The sequence below is a fragment of the Chionomys nivalis genome, chromosome 4 (genome assembly GCF_950005125.1).
Source record: "Chionomys nivalis chromosome 4, mChiNiv1.1, whole genome shotgun sequence".
NCBI lineage: Eukaryota > Metazoa > Chordata > Mammalia > Rodentia > Cricetidae > Chionomys > Chionomys nivalis.
The window spans coordinates 47265276-47288154 of NC_080089.1; the positions used below are offsets into that span (position 1 = coordinate 47265276).

General features: G+C 44.3%; 1 protein-coding gene and 1 pseudogene across 4 annotated transcripts in view; one reads left to right on the top strand and one right to left on the bottom strand.

Moving 5' to 3' along the window:
* Positions 1 to 22879, top strand: part of Nxpe4 (neurexophilin and PC-esterase domain family member 4) — a 292750-nt gene that overhangs the window by 169638 nt on the left and 100233 nt on the right. The window lies entirely within an intron of this gene.
* On the bottom strand, positions 3494 to 4527 carry LOC130873498 (olfactory receptor 2A12-like; annotated as a pseudogene).

The window sequence follows — 22879 nt, forward strand, 5'->3', positions numbered from 1 at the left end:
GAAAAGCCAAGAGGGTTGGAGTAGGGGCCTGGGGTTTTGTCCCACTGTGGAGGTCCTCGAGAGTGGGGTGTCCTGCCATGTAGCTATTCACTCCTCAGTATAACTTTCTACCACGTTTTAAATAAAAATTGTTTTAAGGCATATAAATGAAAGTTATTAAGGTGTGTGTACCTACAAGTTATAAAAATCTGAGGACAAACACAAATTATCAATTTTTTCTCCCTCATTGTGCTGCCATTCATAGTCATGACATTATCAATAAAATGCTAATAAGCTATTAATCTAACTCTTGAAGAGTATCATACTGCAAAGTCAACATTTTAAATTCTTTTTGGTCATTTTCTAAAGATACTTTTCATCATGCAAAAACATCTATCACAGTCATTTTGGCATAAATATGTTGTTGTTTATACAATGTATGTGTCTAAAACTTATTTTTTACAAACTCAAAGAATTCTTATGAGTTCCAGGGAGTTGAATTGAAAGATTCACTTTAAAGAGGTCAGATACTCCCATCTCTCAATTTCCTGCTCTGATACACTCTTCCTCAGTTACCAGAACCCAAAGAAAAAATTTTTTTCTTCTTATACTTAACCTTGTCCTCTGCTCTGCCAACACCCCGCCAGGTCCAAAAGACACACCACAAATCCTGGACAGGATTGAAGCAACCAGATACCCCAGGACATGACCAGCACCCAGCTTTCTCAGGGTTTCCCAAGACTCTGACATTCATAAATCAGCAGGAAAGTAGTCTTCAGTACTTGATGCCCTAACCCCCTTAACCTGCTATGCCTAACTCCTTGCCTTTTTATTATAAGAGAAAGATGAGAATGTTATAATTCTGCAGGCCTTCCCTGTCACCTGAGTACTCTGTCCCTTTAAGAGTAAGTTCTGCCCACCCCTAATCTCCCCCTTTCCACCAAGGCAAGCTGATCTGGTCCTCCTCTCCTCTCTCTCTTTCTGTCCTTCCTTCTTCTGAAGACTATCTATCCCCCTTTCTCCCTACCCTCCCCCCTCGATAGATAGATAAATATAGAGATATAGATACAGATATAGATATATTTCTCTCTTCCATCCATAATCCCCTTACCCTTATAGCTTTCTCAATACCCATAAATAAACTCTGTACCCAAGTTCACTCCACAAGGCGTATCTGTTTGTCACACACGCCACAGTCTCCCACCCACTAGCAGACCTGCCAGGTTTCTGCTGCCATAAATCTTTCATCCTTGTGAGTTATAATCCAGTTCTTTTTTATGGGATCATTATGTGGAATGTGGAGGGGGTTCAATCGTACACCAGCATTCTCTCATGCAAGGCAAACAGCTGCCCATCTGGTTCTGGTTCTAGTTCTGGTTCTGTTTGCATAATTTTGTTTATTTCCCATGGAAAGTTTTTTTTTTGTTTTATTGGAAACTTTTATCTGTACTTTCTGGTGTGTCCATATATTTTGCTGCATTGTTTGTCTTGTTGGAAAGTTTTGCCTGTTTGCTTATTGCAAAAGTTATTCCTCCCTGTTTCATTGGGAAGTTAGGTCTGTCTGTATTTTCTGGTGTGTCCCTTAAGTTTGGTTACAACCATGGCACTGAGACAGAAATAGGTAAGATGTTTTTGCTCTGTCTGTGCAACAGTCACAAGGCTGCTTTATCACCAGGGCTCAGAATTTATCTCTGAGCTCGCTGGTCACTGGATTCCGGTTAGCGGGACGTCAGATGTCTTTTTGGTGTAGATAATGTTAAAGGAGGCTGGTTCTATGTTGGGGATTATAGACCCTCCAGACTCTAAATTTCCTGCAAACACCTTGTTTTTTCCTATGCTTGCAGCTGCTCTGAGCCAAACAACTTATTTTTCTGTGCTTGCAGATGCTCTGAGCACGAAACAGGGGAGTGGTTTCTGGTGGGTTTGCAGCTGAAATTTCCGAAAGCAAGGACATGGTAATTGGTCAGGGAAGGCACTATATAAGCTTCCCTGGAGCACACTAAAGTTGGTATTCTTGGAAAATTCAAGGATAACCCATATCTCTGTCTCTGGGTGTGTATGTTCCAGTCTCCGGCACCTTGCCTGGCTCGCAAATCATACTGTAGATTGCAGAGCAGACGTTAAGTTACAGATCTAGAGTTAAATCATGGCTCTTACTTCATGAGACCCAGGCATATTTAAAAGTTTTTGCTATATCTGGTGTCAGTTGACCCACCTGGCAAAGTGACAAGGAAAAAAAGCAAAGCAGAATATCCAAAATATTAGATTTAGTTTATATGAAAATTTTGTACCTCAAGATTTATATCTGTGAGTTCAAGGCCAGCCTGTTTTACAGCATCAGTTCCAGGACAGACTCCAAAAGCTACAGAGAAACCTTGTCTTGAAAAACCAAATAAGAAAACGAAAGAAAGAAAAAGAAGGTGAAGAATGAAGAAGAGAAGATGGAGAAGTACTCAAAAGATTCTTAAAAAGAATTATTGTTAAAGACTCCTACAAGAAAACAGACTGCTCAACAGAACATCACGTGATATATAAAGTGTAAACACCCACACCCTGAATCACAGAGGGATTTTCTGATTGACTACTGTGTAGATGATAGGAAAATGATGCCCACCATCAAAGTGTAAGAAATGAGGCAGCAGAAAGCAGGCAAAGGTGATACCTGCCCTCGGATGCTACTGCCACTTGCAGAAGTACTTGGAAATGTTGTGATGAAATCCAGAGCCCTTAATTTCTAATCTTGTGTTATGTGACACACACTGCAGAGTTCAACATGTTTATCTATAGACCACATTGAATTTATGTATAAACTTTGGTCTCTGGCCTGTACCAATTTTATTTTTCATATTTTAATTTTCATAATGGCAACCTTGATGTACTACCTAGGACATAGCACCTCAGCCTCTGCTGTTTCCATTATAATGTCTCTAACAGCATGTTTTCTGATGGTTTACAGGCATGCTGTTGCCATCTGTGAGTATACATCAGGCTACATCCCTCCTGTTACTCACTCACTTCTCTATACTGGAACTATAGATACCAGACTACAGTCAAATGACTTATGTTGCTTCTCTGTGGAAGAAAATATTTCCATCCTCTTGCTGTCAGGCTGGACCATGATGCTTTTATTGGCAAAAGAATGTATGCAAAGGCACTGGTCATTACTGGGAAGCTGACACATCATGGGGTTTATCCACTCTTTTCCTTCTGATATAGAATGCACTGGATACAGGAATTCTCCTTCAGGATGGATCTAGCTACACAAGATTACTCCCCAGCTACAACTAACAAATGTGAGCAATAAGCAAGTCTTTCTACTTATAACCACAACCACAAAGATTACTGAGATGTTTTCACTTAAATTGTACTGTAAGCTATTCATTAAGACTGTCATCTCCGTTTCAAGAATATTGTCCCCAGTTATTAAATAGCTATATTGGATTCAATGCTCAGTGTTGTTTACGTACCATAACTAGACTGTCTCTGTCTTAAATATTGAGCATTTATCCAATGTTTACCTAAGATTCAACAATCCACCTACCATATCTATCATCTTGAGAAATGCTCTCTTGATGTCTCTGTTCCTTAGGCTGTAGACCATGGGGTTGAGCAGGGCTGAGAAGACATTATAAAAGAGTGAGATCTGCTTGTCATGCTCGGGGGAATAGCTGGAGTTGGGCCTTAGGTATATGTAAGTGGCTGGACCGTAGAAGAGTGTGACCACAGTCAGGTGGGAGGCACAGGTAGAGAATGCCTTGGAGTGGCCCTGGGTGGACTTGATCTTGAAAATAGCCGTGGCAATATGAATATAAGAGGCGACAATGAGGGAGATTGGGACAACATTTATGAAGAAACTCATGGCTAGATCCACTATTTCAATAAGATGAGTGTCCATGCAGGCCAAACTACGTACTGAAGATCCTTCACAGAAATAATGGTTAACCATGTTAGGGCCACAGTATGGAAGCCTCATGGTGAAGAAGGTGTGTATCAGAGAGAAGAAGAAACCACAGACCCAGGTTCCAGCTGCCAACCATATGCACAAGTCCCAGGTGAGGATGACAGTATAACTCAATGGGTAGCAAATTGCCACATACCAGTAGGTCATAAGCCATGACCACAAAGAGGATGCACTCTGTGATTGCCAATGCACCAAACATATACATCTGAAGCCAATGTCCAGCAAAGGAGATGGTCTGGGATTTAGCAAGAAGATGTACCAACATCTGGGGAATAGTGGTGGTGACATAGCCCATATCCAACAGGGCAAGATTACAGAGGAAGAAGTACATGGGAGTGTGCAGATGTGTGTCCAGGCACATCAGCAGGATGATGAGCCCATTGCCCAGGACTGAGCTCAGCTAGATGAGAAGGAACACAATGAACTGGGCCTGTAAGATAATCATATTTAACAACATGTTACTGGATAGATGGTAGGCCAGCAAGATGGCATCTACAGAGGTAGGAAGGCTGGAGTATTTATTCCAAGCATACTGCTCAGTTTCTGTGCACTCTTCCCAACTTACCCAAGTTATGTGACCTCTTCATGCCTCAGTCTCTTCATCTATAAAATGAGGCTGATGACACTCATGTCTGGCATTATTGTGAATATCTAAATTAGCTCACAGAGCTCCTAGAAACACCATGTAACACATTACATGTTGTATGAACATTTACTCTCTCATACCAAGGATTCCCATTGTGAGAAGCTACCTACACCAATTGAAATGACAAAGACTGGGTTCAACAGAGAGACCCTGCCTCAATGAATAAGATGGAGGGAAACTGAGGGAAAACCCCATGTTAGTCTGGTGTGGGAGGTCCTTCTCTCCATGTTCAGCTTGCATTGGTTAATGAATAAAGAAACAGCCTTGGCCTGATAGGGCACAACTTAGGTAGGCATAGAAGAGAGAACTGAATTCTGGGAGGAAGAAAGCAGAGTCGGAGAGACACCATGGACCCACTGCTGGGGATAGATGTTTTGAGACTTTGCTTGTAGGCCACAAACTCATGGAGATATACAGATTAATAGAAATGAGTTAAACTAATATGTAAGAGTTAGCTAATAAGAAGTTAGAACTAATGAGCCAAGCAATGATTTAATTAATATAGTTTCTGTGTGGTTATTTCAGGGCTAAGCTAGCTGGGTGGCTGGGATGAACAAGCGGGCCCTAGTCTTACACCAGTCTCTTAACCCGCTACACACACAGACATGTATGCACACAGATATCTGCAGAAGAGAGAATAAACAAATGGGTGAAGGTAACAGAACACAGCAGACACAGACCCATGCACACATTGCCTTATGACTGATGACATAAGGTCACACTACAATGCACCTGGGACTTGCTAGCCATGCAGATAAGCTGCTATTCATGTGATAGATCTGTCTTTTAAACCCTACCTCCTGCTGCACCCACACAAAAACAATTCAAGGTGTACCATAGATTTAACTACTAAATGTAAAACAACCAGATTTTTAAAGTCAAACCATATAAATATCTTTATCCTTTTTGGGGATAAAGAAAAAAATTCTTTAAAAATTATGGAGAAGTACTTACATAGAGAGAAGAGTGGCATACAAGAATGAATTAAAAATATGTATGCTAAGAATTAAAAATTAAACTTGTACATAAACATGAAAGCAGCCTTCCCAACAGAATAATAGAAAAGAAGTTAGAACATTCACAAAGGAGTCTATCTAAATGAGCCTGACTGATCAAAAAAGCACTCAGAACCATTGCTCACAGTGTCAATGCCCACTCCTACTGTCCTAATCTCTGAAGCTCCCATCACCTCCTGCCTGTTGGGGGAATTGCTGATAACACCGTGGACCACAAGTTTGTATTTGAGTTCATTACATAAAATTAACCCTGTGTCAAGAGATTGAGTCATCAACTACTTGATGTAAAGTAAGCATAGAGCAGCAGAAGGTATCTGGAAGAAACAGAGAGATGCACAGGAAGTAGTAAGGAGGGATTTTAAAGTGATGAAGGTTTTTGTTTGGCAGAGCAGAAGAATGTTCCTTTCAGAGATGCAAGTGAGGAGAGAAGTTAGTAAGCTAGGTGCTACTCAACCTCTCTGAACTATCAGGCTTTCACCCCAGTCTTCGAACCTTGAATCTTATTTATGAATATAACCATAGAGATTTAAAGCTGGCTTCAGTGGCAGGAGCAGATCCAGTGACTGCAGGAAGAGAATTCCCACCAGGCTGTGGAATGAGTGTCCAGGCCTCTGCCAGAGATGCAGGAAAGTAACTGTGGAGTCACGGTTGCTAGCTGAAATAGCAGCAGATTAAGGTGCAGTCACTGTGCCGAGGATAAACAATGTTTGACGCCCAATGTGGGTCATAACCATGTAGACTCAGAAGTCAAGACAGCTAGATCTGCCACAGCTGCTGCCCGGCATTCTCTGCAGGAACATTCACAGCAGGGGGACAGCTGCTTGCTAGGACTCTGAAAACAGGTTACAGCTTGAAAATTACAGAAGGGGCTTGAGTTTACTACAGACACCATGGAAAAACTGAGAAGTCAAAAGATTTGGTGAGATACCTGGAAAGTCCTTTAGGAGAGTGAATATCACAATGCAGGTGATAGGGCCCACAATGTATAGTTCTATTATAGATGGCTTGAAAGTGAAAATTTTAAATGATAGGATAAATGATTTATCTGGGATTGACTTAATGTTGATGGTAGTTAATATCATCTTAGTAATTGCTATTTTGTCCTTTAAAAGTGGTTTGATAACCATATCAAATATAATTTGACTGATGATATACAAGCCTTAGAAAGACTTATCATTGATAAAATACAAACTTTAGAAAGACTTACTTACTGCTGATGAGATATAAACCTTAGAAAGAGTCATCAATGAAAATAAGAAAATTTTCACTGCTAACATGAAGGCTTTAGAAAGACCTACTAATGAAAATAAGAAAAATACTCAGACACAGCACAGAAATTTAGATCAGAACCTAATGCCCCATTACATTATGAAACTGAAAAGGAGCAGCCTCAGGTTATTACAAAACCAACCTTAATTTATTCAGTTACTATACAAGAATGAATACCAGATGATAGGCAGACACAGGGCTATGCAGAAGTTAACTGGAATCCAGTAGAGATGCTATATTTGAAGAGATGAAAGGAAGCAGTCATTTCATATGGTACATATTCATCTTTCATGAAGCACATGTTAAATTAATGAACAACAAGGAACATAACTATTCCACAGACTGAAAATATTTAGTTACAGAAGTATTAGAAGGGGCTGCAGTTACAATGGAATAAATGGTGGAGAGAGGAAGCTAGGATCATAGAACAATAAAGGGTTAGAGGTAATAAGATTTCACAAGACCAGACGACTAGAGAAGGGGCTGACAGGTGTCTGCAGAGACTGCCATCCCCTCCACTCAACACCTGTATCCTCTCCTGTTGAGGACACCTCTGGTGAGGATTCAGATTAAACAGAAACATCTTACCGTTCTTTCCATTTCTAAGAAGGCTACCCACAGATCTCTCCACACTCATCCTCTCCAATTACACATCGTGATTCTGCTTCTTCCCAGAGGGAGCATTGGCTGCATTGGTCCATGGGAATAGAGGGAGCAGAAGCAGGGAACAGGGTTCCTCTGGCAATGGATACAATAGAGACAGCTCTCCGGGAGACAGACTTCAGTGAATCACCTCGGCTTTATTCCAGAGCGTAAGAATTATATGAGAATAAAAATCCTGGGGACAATCCCTAATTTGCATTAAGTGGTACAATCCTATCATAAGGCAGCAGAGTCCTATAGCAGAGTTACTAGTACAAGTCTTAGTCACCATGTGTGCAGCAGGGGAGGCTTCAGCAAGGATCTGTACCAAGAGTCATGCTAAAGATAAATCAGGCATCTAGACTTTGAGACAGCTTTTAGATAGGGTAGTCGTCCAGGCGCAGAGATATTCTCCAGATATCAGCAGGTAAAGAGCAGAAAATCTCATTGTGGAGAGTCCAGGAGTCCCATGCCTTCAAGCTTTGGATAAAAAGCTGAGAGGCCATGATAGACAGCACCTTTGATCAGTCAGCAAGGCCTCTCAACAATTATATTCCATGGATATTCATGGCCATGTAACCAACCTATGATATTTTGTTTATGATCTAACAAATAAAGCTTGCCTAAAGATCAGAGTGCAGAGCTAGCTCATGCACCACGGATAGATCCTGGTCCTACCGCCATGGGTCTCACAGACAGTGCAAGTTTCACCGCTGTCTCCCACGTATTGAGGACCAGGTCCGATCCCATGCAGTCTGCACAGCTGTCAGTCTAGGGTTCGTGAGCTCCTGTGAGCTTGGTTCAGCTGTCTCTGTAGATTTCTCCCTTGCGGCGTACCACACCCGTCTGTGCTCTAGGCACCACCGTTCAGTTCGTGAACTGGGCAAGGGGCTGGAGATTGAAACACACAAAGACGCACAGACAGAGAGAGACAGGTCATCCTTGATGCCAGAATGCCCCAAGAATTCCCCCTTTATTGTGTTCAGGGGCAGCTTTAGCCACGCCCCAGCCAAACTCACCAGAAAGCACTCTCCTGCCATCAGGAACTCTAACTGCAGTTAGAGTTTCTCAGAGCAGCTGTAGGCACTCAGATCAGGGGAAAACAAGTTGTTTCAGGATCTGGGTGTTCACAGCTCCCAACACTCCCTCATGATCTTTACCTCCCTTGCTCATGTATTACCTCCTCCCTCTCTTCAGTTGGATTTCTGGAGCTTGGCGTGGTGGTTGGTTGTGGATCTCTGCATCTTGTTCTGTTAGTTGCTGGATGAAGGCTCTATGATGTTAGTGGTGGTATTCACCCATCTGATCAGAGGGAAAGTTCAGTTCAGGCACCCACCCCACTATTGATAGGACTCTTATTTGGGGTCATTGTTGTGGATTTGGGGGAATTTCCCTAGCACCAGGTTTCTTTCTAACCCCATAGTGGCTCTATCAAGATCTCCCTTTCATTGCTCTCCCACTTCATCCCTCTCCTCCCTAAACTATCCCATTTCTCCATGTTCTCACTCCTATCTCCTCCTTTCTACCACCCTCTCACCCCCAGATTGAGTGCCAGAATGCTGTAGTTATACGACAATGGAGACTTACACCAAGTGTGTGTAAAACAGCGTCTGTGGCCAGACAGTGTATGGCAGAGGGAGAACCTCTACCCAGAGTCTTTGAACAAACTTCAGGTAAGAATTTATTCATCATGGGCAGTCCAGAATATTGGCAATGACAGGAATTTTAGAAATCTGCCAAAGAAAGATCCATGCACAAGAGTAGCCTTCCCAAGGGACAGGACAAACGTGCTACAAGTGTTAGGCTGTAGGAGCAGACCAGAAAACCTAGGGAGTCAGGAGGCTCAGGCACTGGCGAGCCCCGAGCCTGTCTCTCTTCCTCCTTTGCCTTCTCTTGGGAGGAAAGAACCTGGGGCATAGAGGTAAGGTGGAGGCAGATGAGAGGCCCAACTGCAGTTAGAGCCCTGGGTAAAGTCCAGATGTGTGTTGGTTGGAGCCCCGTGCCCAGTTAGCCTGGCATATCCAGATGAATAGACAAGGCTGTCAGATCAGAGGAGTCAGACGGGAGGGGAGCTAAGTCATGGGTAGAAGCCTAGGTGGCAGTCAGCAGCACAGCAGGGCCCTCTGCAGGATGCAGAGGAGTCAGACTGAGACTCAGAGGTGGGAATGTGACTTCTGCTCTCTGGGCATGGGAGGGGTTGGCTGTGGAGTAGAGTGGTGTTTGAGATATGACTGTCTGAGCCCAGCAGGGAGAGTGTTTCTGAGACCGGTTCAGGCTGGCTAAAACCGGTTGAGACCGGTTCTAGCTGGTTCATACTGGTTCAGGCCGGTTCAAACCGGTTCAGATGACTTCAGTCTGGTTCAAGCCCGGTCAGATTGGCTCAAACCGGTTCAGGCCAGCCAGCTAAAACTGGCTCAAACCAGTTCCACCTGGTTCAAACTGGTTCAAGCCGGTGCAGACCAGTCCAAGCCGGTTCAGACCAGTTCAGGCCGGTTTATGCCAGTTCAAGCCGGTTCAGACCGGTTCAAGCCGGTTAGAACGGGTTCAAGCTACTTCAGGCCGCCAAAAACCCGGTTCAGACCGGTTCAAGCCGGTTCAGACCGGCTCAATCCGGTTCAGACCGGTTCAGACCGGTTCAATCCAGTTAAGACCGGTTCAGACCAGTTCAAACCGGTTCAATCCGGTTCAGACCGGTTCAAGCCGGGTCAAAACGGTTCAAGCCGGTTCAGACCGGTTCAGACCGGTTAGGACCCGCACAAACCGGTTCACACCAGCTCAAACCGGTTCATGCCGGTTCGGACCAGTTCAAACCGGTTCAGACCAGCTCAAACCGGTTCATACCAGTTCAAACCGGTTCATACCAGCTCAAACCAGTTCAGACCGGCTCAATCCGGCTCGGACCGGCTCAAACCGGTTCAGACCGGTTCAATCCGGTTCAGACCGGTCCAAACCGGCTCAGACCGGTTCAGACCGGTTCGAGCCGGTTTAGACCGGCTCAAACCGGTTCATACCGGTTCGGACCGGTTCAAACCGGTTCGGACCGGTTCAAGCCGGTTAATACCGGCTCAAACCGGTTCAGACTGGTTCAAACCGGTTCAGACCGGTTCAATCCGGTTCAGACGGGTTCAATCCAGTTCAGACCGGTTCAGACCGGTTCAGACCGGTTCAGACCGGTTCAATCCGGTTCAATCCGGTTCAGACCGGTTCAAACCGGTTCAAGCCGGTTCGGACCGGTTCAATCCGGCTCAAACCGGTTCAAACCAGCTCAATCCGGTTCAGACCGGTTCAAACCGGTTCAAGCCGGCTCAGACCGGCTCAAACCGGTCCAGACCGGCTCAAGCCGGTCCGGACCTGCTCAATCCGGTTCAGACTGGTTCAAACCGGTTCGGACCGGTTCAAACCGGTTCAGACCTGCTCAAACCGGTTCAGACCTGCTCAAACCGGTTCATACCGGTTCGGACCGGTTCAAACCGGTTCAGACCAGTTCAGACCGGTTCAAGCCGGTTTAGACCAGTTCAAACCGGTTCAGACCGGTTCAATCCGGTTCAGACCGGTTTGGGCCGGTTCAGACCGGTTCAATCCGGTATGGACCAGTTCAAACCGGTTCAGACCAGTTCAAACCGGTTCAGGCCGGTTCAAACCGGTTCAGACCGGTTCAATCCGGTTCAATCCGGTTCGGACCGGTTCAGACCGGTTCAATCCGGTTCAGACCGGTTCAATCCGGTTCAGACCAGTTCAAACCGGTAAACCGGTTCAGACCGGTTCAATCCGGTCCAGACCGGTCCAAACCGGTTCAATCCGGTTCAGACCGGTTCAATCCAGTTCAGACCGGTTCAAACCGGTTCAAGCCGGTTCGGACCGGTTCAGACCGGTTCAATCCGGTTCAGACCGGTTTGGGCCAGTTCAGACCGGTTCAATCCGGTACGGACCAGTTCAAACCGGTTCAGGCCAGTTCAAACCGGTTCAGGCCGGTTCAATCCGGTTCAGGTCGGTTCAATCCGGTTCAGGCCGGTTCAAACCGGTTCAGACCGGTTCAGACCGGTTCAGACCAGTTCAAACCGGTTCAGACCGGTTCAGACCGGTTCAGACCGGTTCAATCCGGTTCAGACCAGTTCAAACTGGTTCAGACCGGTTCAATCCGGTTCAGACCGGTTCAAACCGGTTCAAGCCGGTTCGGACCGGTTCAGACCGGTTCAATCCGGCTCAAACCGGTTCAGACCAGCTCAATCCGGTTCAGACCGGTTCAAACCGGTTCAAGCCGGCTCAGACCGGCTCAAACCGGTCCAGACCGGCTCAAGCCGGTCCGGACCTGCTCAATCCGGTTCAGACTGTTTCAAACCGGTTCGGACCGGTTCAAACCGGTTCAGACCTGCTCAAACCGGTTCATACCGGTTCGGACCAGTTCAAACCGGTTCAGGCCGGTTCAGGCCGGTTCAATCCGGTTCAGGCCGGTTCAATCCGGTGCAGACCTGTTTGGACCGGTTCAGACCAGTTCAAACCGGTTCGGACCGGTTCAATCCGGTCCGGACCGGTTCAGACCGGTTTGGACCGGTTCAATCCGGTTCGGACCAGTTCAGGCCGGTTCGGACCGGTTCAATCCGGTTCGGGCCGGTTCAGACCGGTTCAATCCGGTTCAGACCGGTTCAATCCGGTTCAGACCAGTTCAAACCGGTTCAATCCGGTGCAGACCGGTTTGGACCGGTTCAGACCAGTTCAAACCGGTTCAGACCGGTTCAATCCGGTTCAGACCGGTCCAAACCGGTTCAATCCGGTTCAGACCGGTTCAATCCAGTTCAGACCGGTTCAATCCGGTTCAGACCAGTTCAAACCGGTTCAATCCGGTGCAGACCGGTTTGGACCGGTTCAGACCAGTTCAAACCGGTTCAGACCGGTTCAATCCGGTTCAGACCGGTCCAAACCGGTTCAATCCTGTTCAGACCGGTTCAATCCAGTTCAGACCGGTTCAAGCCGGTTCGGACCGGTTCAGACCGGTTCAATCCGGCTCAAACCGGTTCAGACCAGCTCAGTCCGGTTCAGACCGGTTCAAACCGGTTCAAGCCGGCTCAGACCGGCTCAAACCGGTCCAGACCGGCTCAAGCCGGTCCGGACCTGCTCAATCCGGTTCAGACTGTTTCAAACCGGTTCGGACCGGTTCAAACCGGTTCAGACCTGCTCATACCGGTTCGGACCGGTTCAAACCGGTTCAGACCAGTTCAGACCGGTTCAAGCCGGTTTAGACCAGTTCAGACCGGTTCAATCCGGTTCAGACCGGTTTGGGCCGGTTCAGACCGGTTCAATCCGGTACGGACCAGTTCAAACCGGTTCAGGCCAGTTAAAACCGGTTCAGGCCGGTTCAATCCGGTTCAGGCCGGTTCAATCCCGTTCAGGCCGGTTCAGACCGGTTCAGACCGGTTCAGACCGGTTCAATCCGGTTCGGGCCGGTTCAGACCGGTTCAGACCGGTTCAATCCGGTTCAGACCAGTTCAAACCGGTTCAATCCGGTGCAGACCGGTTTGGACCGGTTCAGACCAGTTCAAACCGGTTCAGACCGGTTCAATCCGGTCCGGACCGGTTTGGACCGGTTCAGGCCGGTTCAGACCGGTTCGGGCCGGTTCAGACCGGTTCAGACCGGTTCAATCCGGTTCAGACCGGTTCAGACCGGTGTCCAGGAATATGTCTCCAGCTGGTACCTTGGGCAACTAAGGAGAGGGAACCTGAAATGACCCTATCCTATACTGATGAATATCTTGCATATCACCTTAGAACCTTCATCTGGCGATGGATCGAGGTAGAGACAGAGTCTCAATTTGGAGCAACGGTCTGAGCTCTTAAGGTCCAAATGAGGAGCAGAAGGAGGGAGAACATGAGCAAAAAATCAGGACCACGAGGGATGCACCCACCCACTGTGACAGTGGAACTGATTTATTGGGAGCCCACCAAGGCCAGCTGGTCTGGGACTGAATAAGCATGGGTTGATTCCGGACTCTCTGAGCATGGCGGTCAATGAAGACTGATGAGAAGCCAAGGACAATGGCCCTAGGTTTCGATCCTAATACACGAACTGGCTTTGTGGGAGCTTAGCCTGTTTGGACGCTCACCTTTCTGGACGTAGATAGAAGGACCTTGGTCTTCCCGCAGGGCAGGGAATTTGGACTGCTCTTCAGTATCGAGAGGGAGGGGGAAATGGAGTGGGGGGAGGAGAAGAGGAGTGGGGATAGGGGGAGGGAAGTGGGGGGAGGGCAATATTTGGGAGGAGGGGAGGGAAATGGGAAATGGGGAGCAGGTGGAAATTTTAATTAAAAAAGAATAAAAATAAATAAATAAGTAAAAAAAAAGAAGGAAGGGGAAAGGAAGAAGGAAGGGAGGGAAGAAAGGAAAGGAGGGAAAGAGGGAGGGAAGGAAGGAAGAGAGAAGAAAGGAAGGAAGGAATAAAGGAGGGAGGAAGGGAGAGAAGGAACTCTAAATTCACTGAATTTATGAAGCAGCAGTCTTTGGCTTCTTTTGTATTTTTTAATTAATTCTTTGAAAAAGAATTATTCTGCTTCTAGTGAAAATTTATATTCTCCAATGTTTTGGTAATTGAAAAAGCAATTCTCCTGTTGTGGGCCACTGTCCTCTAGGCATAACGTGGCTGTAAGTATCCTAAAGGCGCACCTGTGGTGCACAACCAGGAGCCCTTCACAAGAGCAGGCCTGTAGGTGTTTTCTCACAATGAGGACGGGGGGGGGGTCATTAGAACTTCACCAGAGATCCCAGCCACTCCCTCCCTCTTGCAGCACCCCCACCCAGCTCAGGAGCTGTTTGAATATATATATATATATATATATATATATATATATATATATATATATAAAACAAGTGACGGTTAACTGAAGGGAGGCTGCATTTATGCAGCTTTCAGGAGACAATTCCCATTGTGAGTGGGACTTTTCGATGATTCAGCTTTAGGAGGTTCACATAGGCTCCTGTAACCTTCACCCAGGCTCCTCTAAGTAACCCCCCAGCCCGGGCTTCTCTAGATAACCCCTCATCTGGGCTCCTGTAACCCCTCACTCTGGCTTATGTAAGTAACCCCTTTACCAGCATCCCAATAAATCCAATAAATTCATTGGCTTCCCAAACTAAACTTGTATGGATCATTTGTTTGCTATATCATTGGTGCCATGTCTATCTGGAGTGAATGAGCATTTGTTCCTGTCCCAGAAAAAGCAACCCAATATTCCTCCAAGACAAGAGCCACAGTCCGCCAACATCAGGTAGATTATGATGGCTGCTCATTGCTATGGACTAATTCAGGAACAATAAGGCAGCGAACCAGAGCCATATTGAAACCGTGTTATTTAACCGTAAAAAGCAAAGTTTAACTGTAGGGTTTTATGTCAAATTTTCCATTGTAAAATTGAGACTGGCCAATGAACTTATAGGAGTGTCAGAATAAGCAAATGTTTAAGGGTGGGGTGAAGGCTGGTGTCTCTGCGAGAGTGTTTGCTCTCACTCCAACCACTAAAGAAAACAAGGATAGAATGGCCAGCACTACTTCTCGCCACCATCCCCAGAAGGAGTCAAATAGACCCCAACCACAATACACACACCGACCACTCAGTTCCATTACTATTACCCATCATTCTTCTTTCGTAAGATAAAGAAATCGAAGCATGAGATTCAGTCACACAGATGAGCTGGCTCTGCATGGTTACAAGGCAGTGAACACTCCAGGGGAAAGGCATGGGCATTTAGAGTCTTCATTTCTCTCACTTTCGTGCTTTTCTACTTTGTCATTTTTATGATTTTCGTGGTTATTCTTTTTAAGCATTCATATAATTATGCATACACTTTTTCATTATTGGTAATACTATATTTTCCCCTTCCTTGGCTTGCTTTTGCCTCCCTGTTCCTCTCCTTCCCTCACAAAAAGTAGTGCTTTGACTTTACCTTACTTTTAAATACTTGTGATTTTCTTTTTCATCCACTTTCTTTTATTTCTCCGAGTTTGTATTTGAACTTTTTTCATTATTGGGGAGCCCTTGTTTTCTACTATTTTGCTCTTTCCTTTTCCACAGCAATCTTCCCCACTCTTCTCTCTCCTTCCATTATTTAATCCCACTTCTCCTCTGTGTCTCCTTCTATTCACTACTATGATTTCCACACTCACCTGCAATATTGTTTAACCCCAGAGCACCTTCTACAGTACCCCTGCCATGTGGGGTCTATGGTCACTGGTAATGGGTGAGGGAGCTATAAATGATTTTGAGTATATTTCTGGCATTGTTCCTGTTGTAGGGATTTGTTTTCTTCTAGAATGGGATTGAGAACTGAGCCTTCTGGGTTACTCAATAATACACACACACACACACACACACACACACACACTTGGAAGAGATGGTCAAATCAACAGATGAACAGATCACAAACAAACACATAAGAAACATGACAATGAGAGACTATAAAAAACTTCTCTAGGAGGTCACCACTCCCCAACTACTGAACTCATAGATGCCAAAGAAGGTAGAGTGCCAGATGGAGATTTTTAAAGTTTTCTGATAAATATCTTCAGTGGTCCCAAACAACATACAAATATGTGGGTGGATTCAATTCAGGCCCAAGGGGAAACTGATGGAGGCAGAGGCAGAGACCCACATCGAAACTGGACTGAGCTCCCAAAGTCCAGTTGAAGAGTGGATGGAATGAGAATATGAGCAAGGAGGTCAAGACTATGATGGGTTCACCTACTGAAACAGTTTGCCTGAGCTAATGGGAGCTCACCAACTCCAACTGGACTAGGAAGGAACAAGCATAGGACCAAACTAGTTTCTCTGAATGTGGCTCACAGTTGCATGGTTGGGGCAGACTGAGGGGCCACTGGCAGTGGCACTGGGATTTATCCCTACTGCATGTACTGGCTTTTGGGAATCCTATTCTCTTTGAATGTATACCTTTCTTGGCCTAGATATAGTAGAGAGGGCCTTGGACCTTCCACAAGGCACTGTGCCTTACCCTCTTTGAGGATTAGATTGGGGTGGGGTGGGAGGGTGTGTGGAGGAAATGGGAGGAGGGGAGGGAGTGGAAACTTGGATTGGTATTTTTTTTTAAAAAATCTAATAAATTTAAAAAAGAAGAATTCATGGGATAGAAGAAAAAGGTTGTGTGTGTATATATATATATACATATATATGTGTGTGTGCATATATATGTTATATATATATATATATATAATGTACTAAAGGCATAGAGAGAATCTGTTCAATGAAATTATAGCAGAAAAAGTCCCAAATGTAGGAGAAGGCAAACACAAGAAACATTTAGAGATCCAAATAGCCTCACCAATAAAGAATGTCCGTGTGACACAATACAGATATCAAAACCTGAAACTGTGGAACAATATTAAACACTGAAGGGAGAGAACCATCGACCTACCTGCACAGGCAAACCATCAGAACTGCACCAGCTCACCTGTCATTAACCCTAAAAACCAAAAAAGCATGAAATGCTCTATCTCGATGGCTAAAATAAATAAAGAAAACAGCTATGAACCGAGACAGTTACATTCAGCAAGGCTTTTTTTTTTTTTTTTTTTTGAATCTGCTGGGAACACAAGGGCATTCAAGATAAGCACAAACTCATGTAGTTAGATATCATTTGGTACTGTAGTATTTTTTTCAACATTAATTCTGCCAATTCAGAAGCATGGGAAGCCTTTCAATCTTCTAGCAATTCTTCCTTCAGCATCTGAAAGTTTTCACTGTGAAAGTCTTTTGTCTCCTTGGTTAGATTTATTCCAAGGTATTATTTTTGCTATTGGGAATGGGGATTCCCCCCCCCAACACAGCAGTTTCGTTCTCAGCAAGTTTATTTTTGGCATATAGAGAAGGGGAAGCTTGTGTAAAGCAAAATGAGCCAGAATCAGAAACACAAACACACCCTGTTTTTCTCCAAAACAAATGACTATGCTTAAAAGTTGCATGTGCATCTATTTACTCATTACCTCAGGTCATGAAATGAGAAAAGAGGTCATGAGAGAGAAAGAACTTGGAAGTGTGGAAAAGGGGAGAAAAATGGAGTCCATAGTGAGAAAGCAGAAGTTTCGGGGGCATCTTGGGGAAGTCAGAGAGTAAGCCAGAGGTGACAGTGGATCCTGGGACAACAATGTGAAGGGAAACCAAATAAGAATGACAGATATTCAGGTGTGTGTGTGTGTGTGTGTGTGTGTGTGTGTACGTATGTATGTGTGTGTGTATGAGAAAGAAAATGTTATAATGAATCTGATACTCTATATATGCTTGTCCTGGTACTTTCCTATTGCCGTATCAAAACAAACACCATGACCAAGGCAACTTATAATAGAAAGCATTTAACTTGGAGGCTTACCATTCCACAAGATTGGAGTCCATGATCATCATGATGGAGAGTAGGGCAACATGCAGGCAGACATAGCATTGGAGCAGTAGCTGAGCCCTAACACTTGATCTACAAACATGAAGCAGATATCTAGAAAGTTAAGAGGGAATGGCTTGGGCTTTTGAAACCTCAAAGCCAAACCCAGTGACATACCTCCTCCAGCAAAGTGGCTCCTCCTAATCCTTCCTAAATATTTTCATCAACTGAGGACCAAGTATTCCAATACATCAGCCTAGAGGAGCATGTTTTGGAATATTTGTACGCAGTGTGAAGATACAGTGCTGTGATTGTTTTAATAAAGAGTTGAATGACCAGTAGCCAGGCAGGAGGTATAGGAGACACAGAAGGAGTCAGATATACAAAATAAAAGAAAGATTAAAAAGTTACATGGTAAAATATGGATTTATAGAAACGGGTTAAGTTATAAGAGGTAGTTGGAAACAAGCCTAAGCTATACACAGAGCTTTTATAATTAATATTAAGTCTCCATGGCATTATTTGGGAGCTGGTTAGAGGGACAGAAAGAAGATTCATTACAGAGGATTCTCACTTAAACAACCACAATGCTAATCTCTAACTTTAATTAACTAAAGAATAGAAATAGTTCACTGTGCTACATCAGATATGCTAAAGCTAGGCATTCTTAGATGTTAAAATGATACTTTTATGTTGTTGCAAGATTTTTTGAAATGATGGTTGGATTAATAGATTGTACTAAGAACGTGACATGTGCTAGACATCAATGTATATTTGATATTAATGTTGATTTTGGTGATAAAAACAGTGATAGCACATATTACAGAGGGCTTGTCTTTTGCCAGCCTCTTTGACTAGGTAGTTTAACTTTATCCTAAGAGGCGGATACTAGCCATTCTTTAGATGGTATAGAAGTTACAAAGTTTGCCAGCACAAGTCTAGCAGTGGTGGTACATGCCTTTAATTCCAACAGTCAGGAGGCAGAGGCAGGCCGGATCTCTGTAAGTTCAAGGACAGCCTGGTCTACAGAAAGAGTTCCAGGCCAGCCAGGCCAGCACAGAGGAACCCTGTCACAAAAACAAAAACAAAAAGTTACAAAATAGCTCAAGGATACAAAACTATTAAGAGGCAAAGCTGGGATTCATCCCATGATGTTCAGAATCCAGTCTCCTAATACTGTGATGCCCATGGTTGTATTAATTTATTGACTGATATATCTGATATCCACTCATTCATCTAGACATTACTTACCAAATAGCTCTGATAGTCAAAACAATTGAGCTAGGTATTTTACCAATTAAAGAAAAAAATCACATATATTTACTTCTCGCTTGTGTGTGTGCACGCATGTGTGTGTGTGTGTGTACGCACGCACGCTTGCATGCATGTCTATCTGTAGGTCAGAGGACGACTTTGGGGAATCACTTCATTCCTTCTACCATATGCGTCCCGGGGAATCAAACTGAGGTTGCCAGGTTTAGGGGTAGGTTCACTTAACCACTGAACTATCTCACTGGCCCTGAGCCAGGATTTTATACACAGAGAAAAATAACCATAAAATGTATCCCTGAAAGTGTATCTAATGAACCCGTTCTCCGTGGACAATCTTTTATCTTCAGATCAGCTTGCCCAGTTTCAGCTTCTCACCCCTTTGTCTTGTTTATAAGTCCCTGGCCAACTTGCTCCCATCTGAAATTATTCCTGCCACCCAGTTTTTCTGTTGAGCCCCACTCTCTACCACAGATCCAGGAGAGGGTCACAGAATACATCTACAGTCCCGACGGATGCAGAGCAAGCTGCCTAGGAGACGGAGGAAGAGAATCAGATGCCTCCTCCAGAGGCCAGGATGTAGATGGGTGGGTGGAGTTCTTGACTAGCATGCATTAGGCCTGGGTTTGACCCCAAGCACACTGTGAACCAGGTGTGGGGGCACACACCTGTAAGAACAACACTCAGGAGAAAGAGGCAGGAGGAATTTTTTTTAAGGTCATCCCCAACATTGCTAAGTAAGTTTAAATCCAGCCTAGAATACATGAAACATTTCAAAAGATAAAACTTTGCAGCTGGAGATATGACTCAGTGGTTAAGAGCACTCCCCCCCTCCCCCAGAAGACTCAAGTTCAATTCTCAGCACTCATATGGCCATTAACAATTGCATATAACTCAACTTTCAGTAAATCTAATTCCCTCATATGGCCTCCTGCGCCACCAGACACACATGTGATGCCCCAATAAACATGCAAGCAAAACATGCATAAGCATTTAATTAATCAAAGTAAAAATAAAACTTTAAAATAAAATTTCCTCCTCACACACTGCTACCATGCCAGAACAGGGAAAGCAGGAAAGTGCCCTCCAGGGCCTTTATTATAAACTTATACCTAGGTTTATTGTTTCCAAACCTTTGTACCTCAAAGGCATGCAGCATAATCTTTAGAGTCACAAATGAGAATACAAATTTATGAAAGTCAAGTGACTGGCGGTCCCCAAACTCATTGAATTTCAATTGAGGAAGGCTTAACTAGTTGATAATAACATCCGCCCCACCCCCAGCCAGATGCCTCAAAACTATTATCTGGAACAACGTTGTGCAGGAGCTGCCCAGCATCAGGTCTGATCACATGCATGGCCTCCTGAGTCCACATACAGCATTTCATGTAGAATCAGCCATAAAGAGAAATTCTACAGAAATTGGCACAAGCCAAAATAGGCCTTTGAAAAGTCGGCTGTGGGACGTTAACTTGATGGAAGGGAGCTATATAAGTCAGGTCAGAAGTAGCTTAGTAGCTGATCGTCATGGTGAAGTCAAAAGGAGCTGGAGAGGAGTCTCCTCCAAAAAGAGGAGAACCAGGCTGGTAGCGCCTACATTCCCCAGCCTCAAAGAGCTCGAACCAACAGTCAGAAGTGTTACGTATGAGCAGGCAGCAGTAATATCTGGTACTTATCCTTTTCTTCCTTTCATTTTTATGAAACTTTAAAAGGGGTTTAAAATTTATTTTTGTCTCTGTCTTGCACACTAACTTAAAAATTAACTAAAATAATACTAGCTTGTTGGATCATTGAGTATTCAAGCACACGAGGGAGGCTAACTCTGAAAATGCCCTTTTGGGAAAAAGACAAAGTTCTCAAAGTATAAAAGTATGGCCTGCGGTTGTTGATCTTACTAGAGACATCCTGTAGTTCTCAAACAAAAACACTTCAACATTTTTTGTAAGTTTAATTATAATATTCCTTGGTTTCTCTATAGTCTCCATAAAATCGCTTTTTTAAAGGCAGTATATAAATCACAAAGTCTGTTCCTGTTATTAATCTCGACAATTCTTGTACTGAGCTATTTTGGTCTTCGTCAGCATTTTCATACAATTTTTCTGTGTAAATTTACATTGCATTAGTGACTATTATATCTCAGTAATAAACAAATAAAAAGATTAAGAGGGTGCTGTTGAATGTAAAAGCAGCTGGTAACATTAATTCAACTCCAACTTTTACATTCAAAGAGTATCTTTTAAAATCAACTGTTACGTGTGGTGGTTTTGTGCAACTAAGAAAAATGAAAAAAAGTCTGAAAACAACCACAGATCCCTGATAAATAAATCTTCTTGGACACTTAATCTACGTGCCCCTTGGCTATTGCTTTTGTAAAACTTTACCCAGTAGCTTGGACAGAGAAAGAAAAATATTTTGCATCTACATGCCTCCCTTCCCTTTTGGCAGTTAAATCTAGCCACAGGGTGTGCGTATGGTCTAGGCCTGATAATTAAAATAATCCACCCCCCTAGCCAGTGGCCATTGCTTCCAACATGGACATGACCCAGACTGGGAAAGTCAGTTTTTCCCTGTGACTTCTTTCTATATTTAGGCATGACAAGAGAGTTCTGTCACTCTGAAATCCCAAGTCGTGGAGTTCATGCAACCCTTCTTCTGCCACAAACAACAAATCTTAATGAAAATGGAAACCAAGGAAAACTCAGTGCTAAGACATGCAGCAGGCAAGAAGCCTGGCCATGTCCACTAAGCTCAGCACAAAGCGGCACACATCAGCACACGGCAGCACACATCAGCACACAGCAGCACACGGCAGCACACATCAGCACACAGCAGGCACACGGCAGCACACATCAGCACACATCAGCACACGGCAGCACACAGCAGCACACGGCAGCACACATCAGCACACGGCAGCACACAGCAGGCACACGACAGCACACATCAGCACACAGCAGCACACGGCAGCACACATCAGCACACAGCAGGCACACGGCAGCACACATCAGCACACAGTGGCACACATCAGCACACAGCATCCCTGGACTTCTCCATACCCTTGCTGATGAGCTAATTCAGGGCTTGTCATCCCTTTTAGGCTGGCAGGAGGCAGATCTCTATCAACTGTATAAAAGTCTTATCATCTACAGAGGACTAAAGCTATCAACGGATTTTATATCATCGTTAGACAAACCACAGCCACTGCGCTGTGAAAGCAATTTGCCTTTTTCCAGAGCAAGGATAAGATATTGTCTGCCGGTAAAAGAACGATGAATTTTATGTATCAAGTAAAATGAAAAAGGCTGCAATTACCCAAGTATTATTTGACCTTGTATTCATGACAATGGGGGAAGGATACAACTCAAACCACTGGTCCACAGATTGGCAATAACACATATTCTTAATGTTACATCAGAAGGAACTCTCGTAAAATTCTGGTATCAAATGATACTGTTATACAAACATAACATCCATAGCATATAAAGTGAATGGAAGTGTGTGGACTGTAACATATTCACTTCATATGGTGAAAATGATTGATATTCAAGGCATGAAGAAATTCCTGATTTCTGTGCAGCATGTAAGAGGTTGAAGAACTTACTGGTTTTTGGTTTTTTTTTCTTTCGGCTGTCAGTGAAAACTTCTACTATACAAGAATTTTCATGTAAGTCATTTTGTGATTCACGGATTGACTGGAAAGGGACACTGGAATTGTTCCTGCTTCCACAG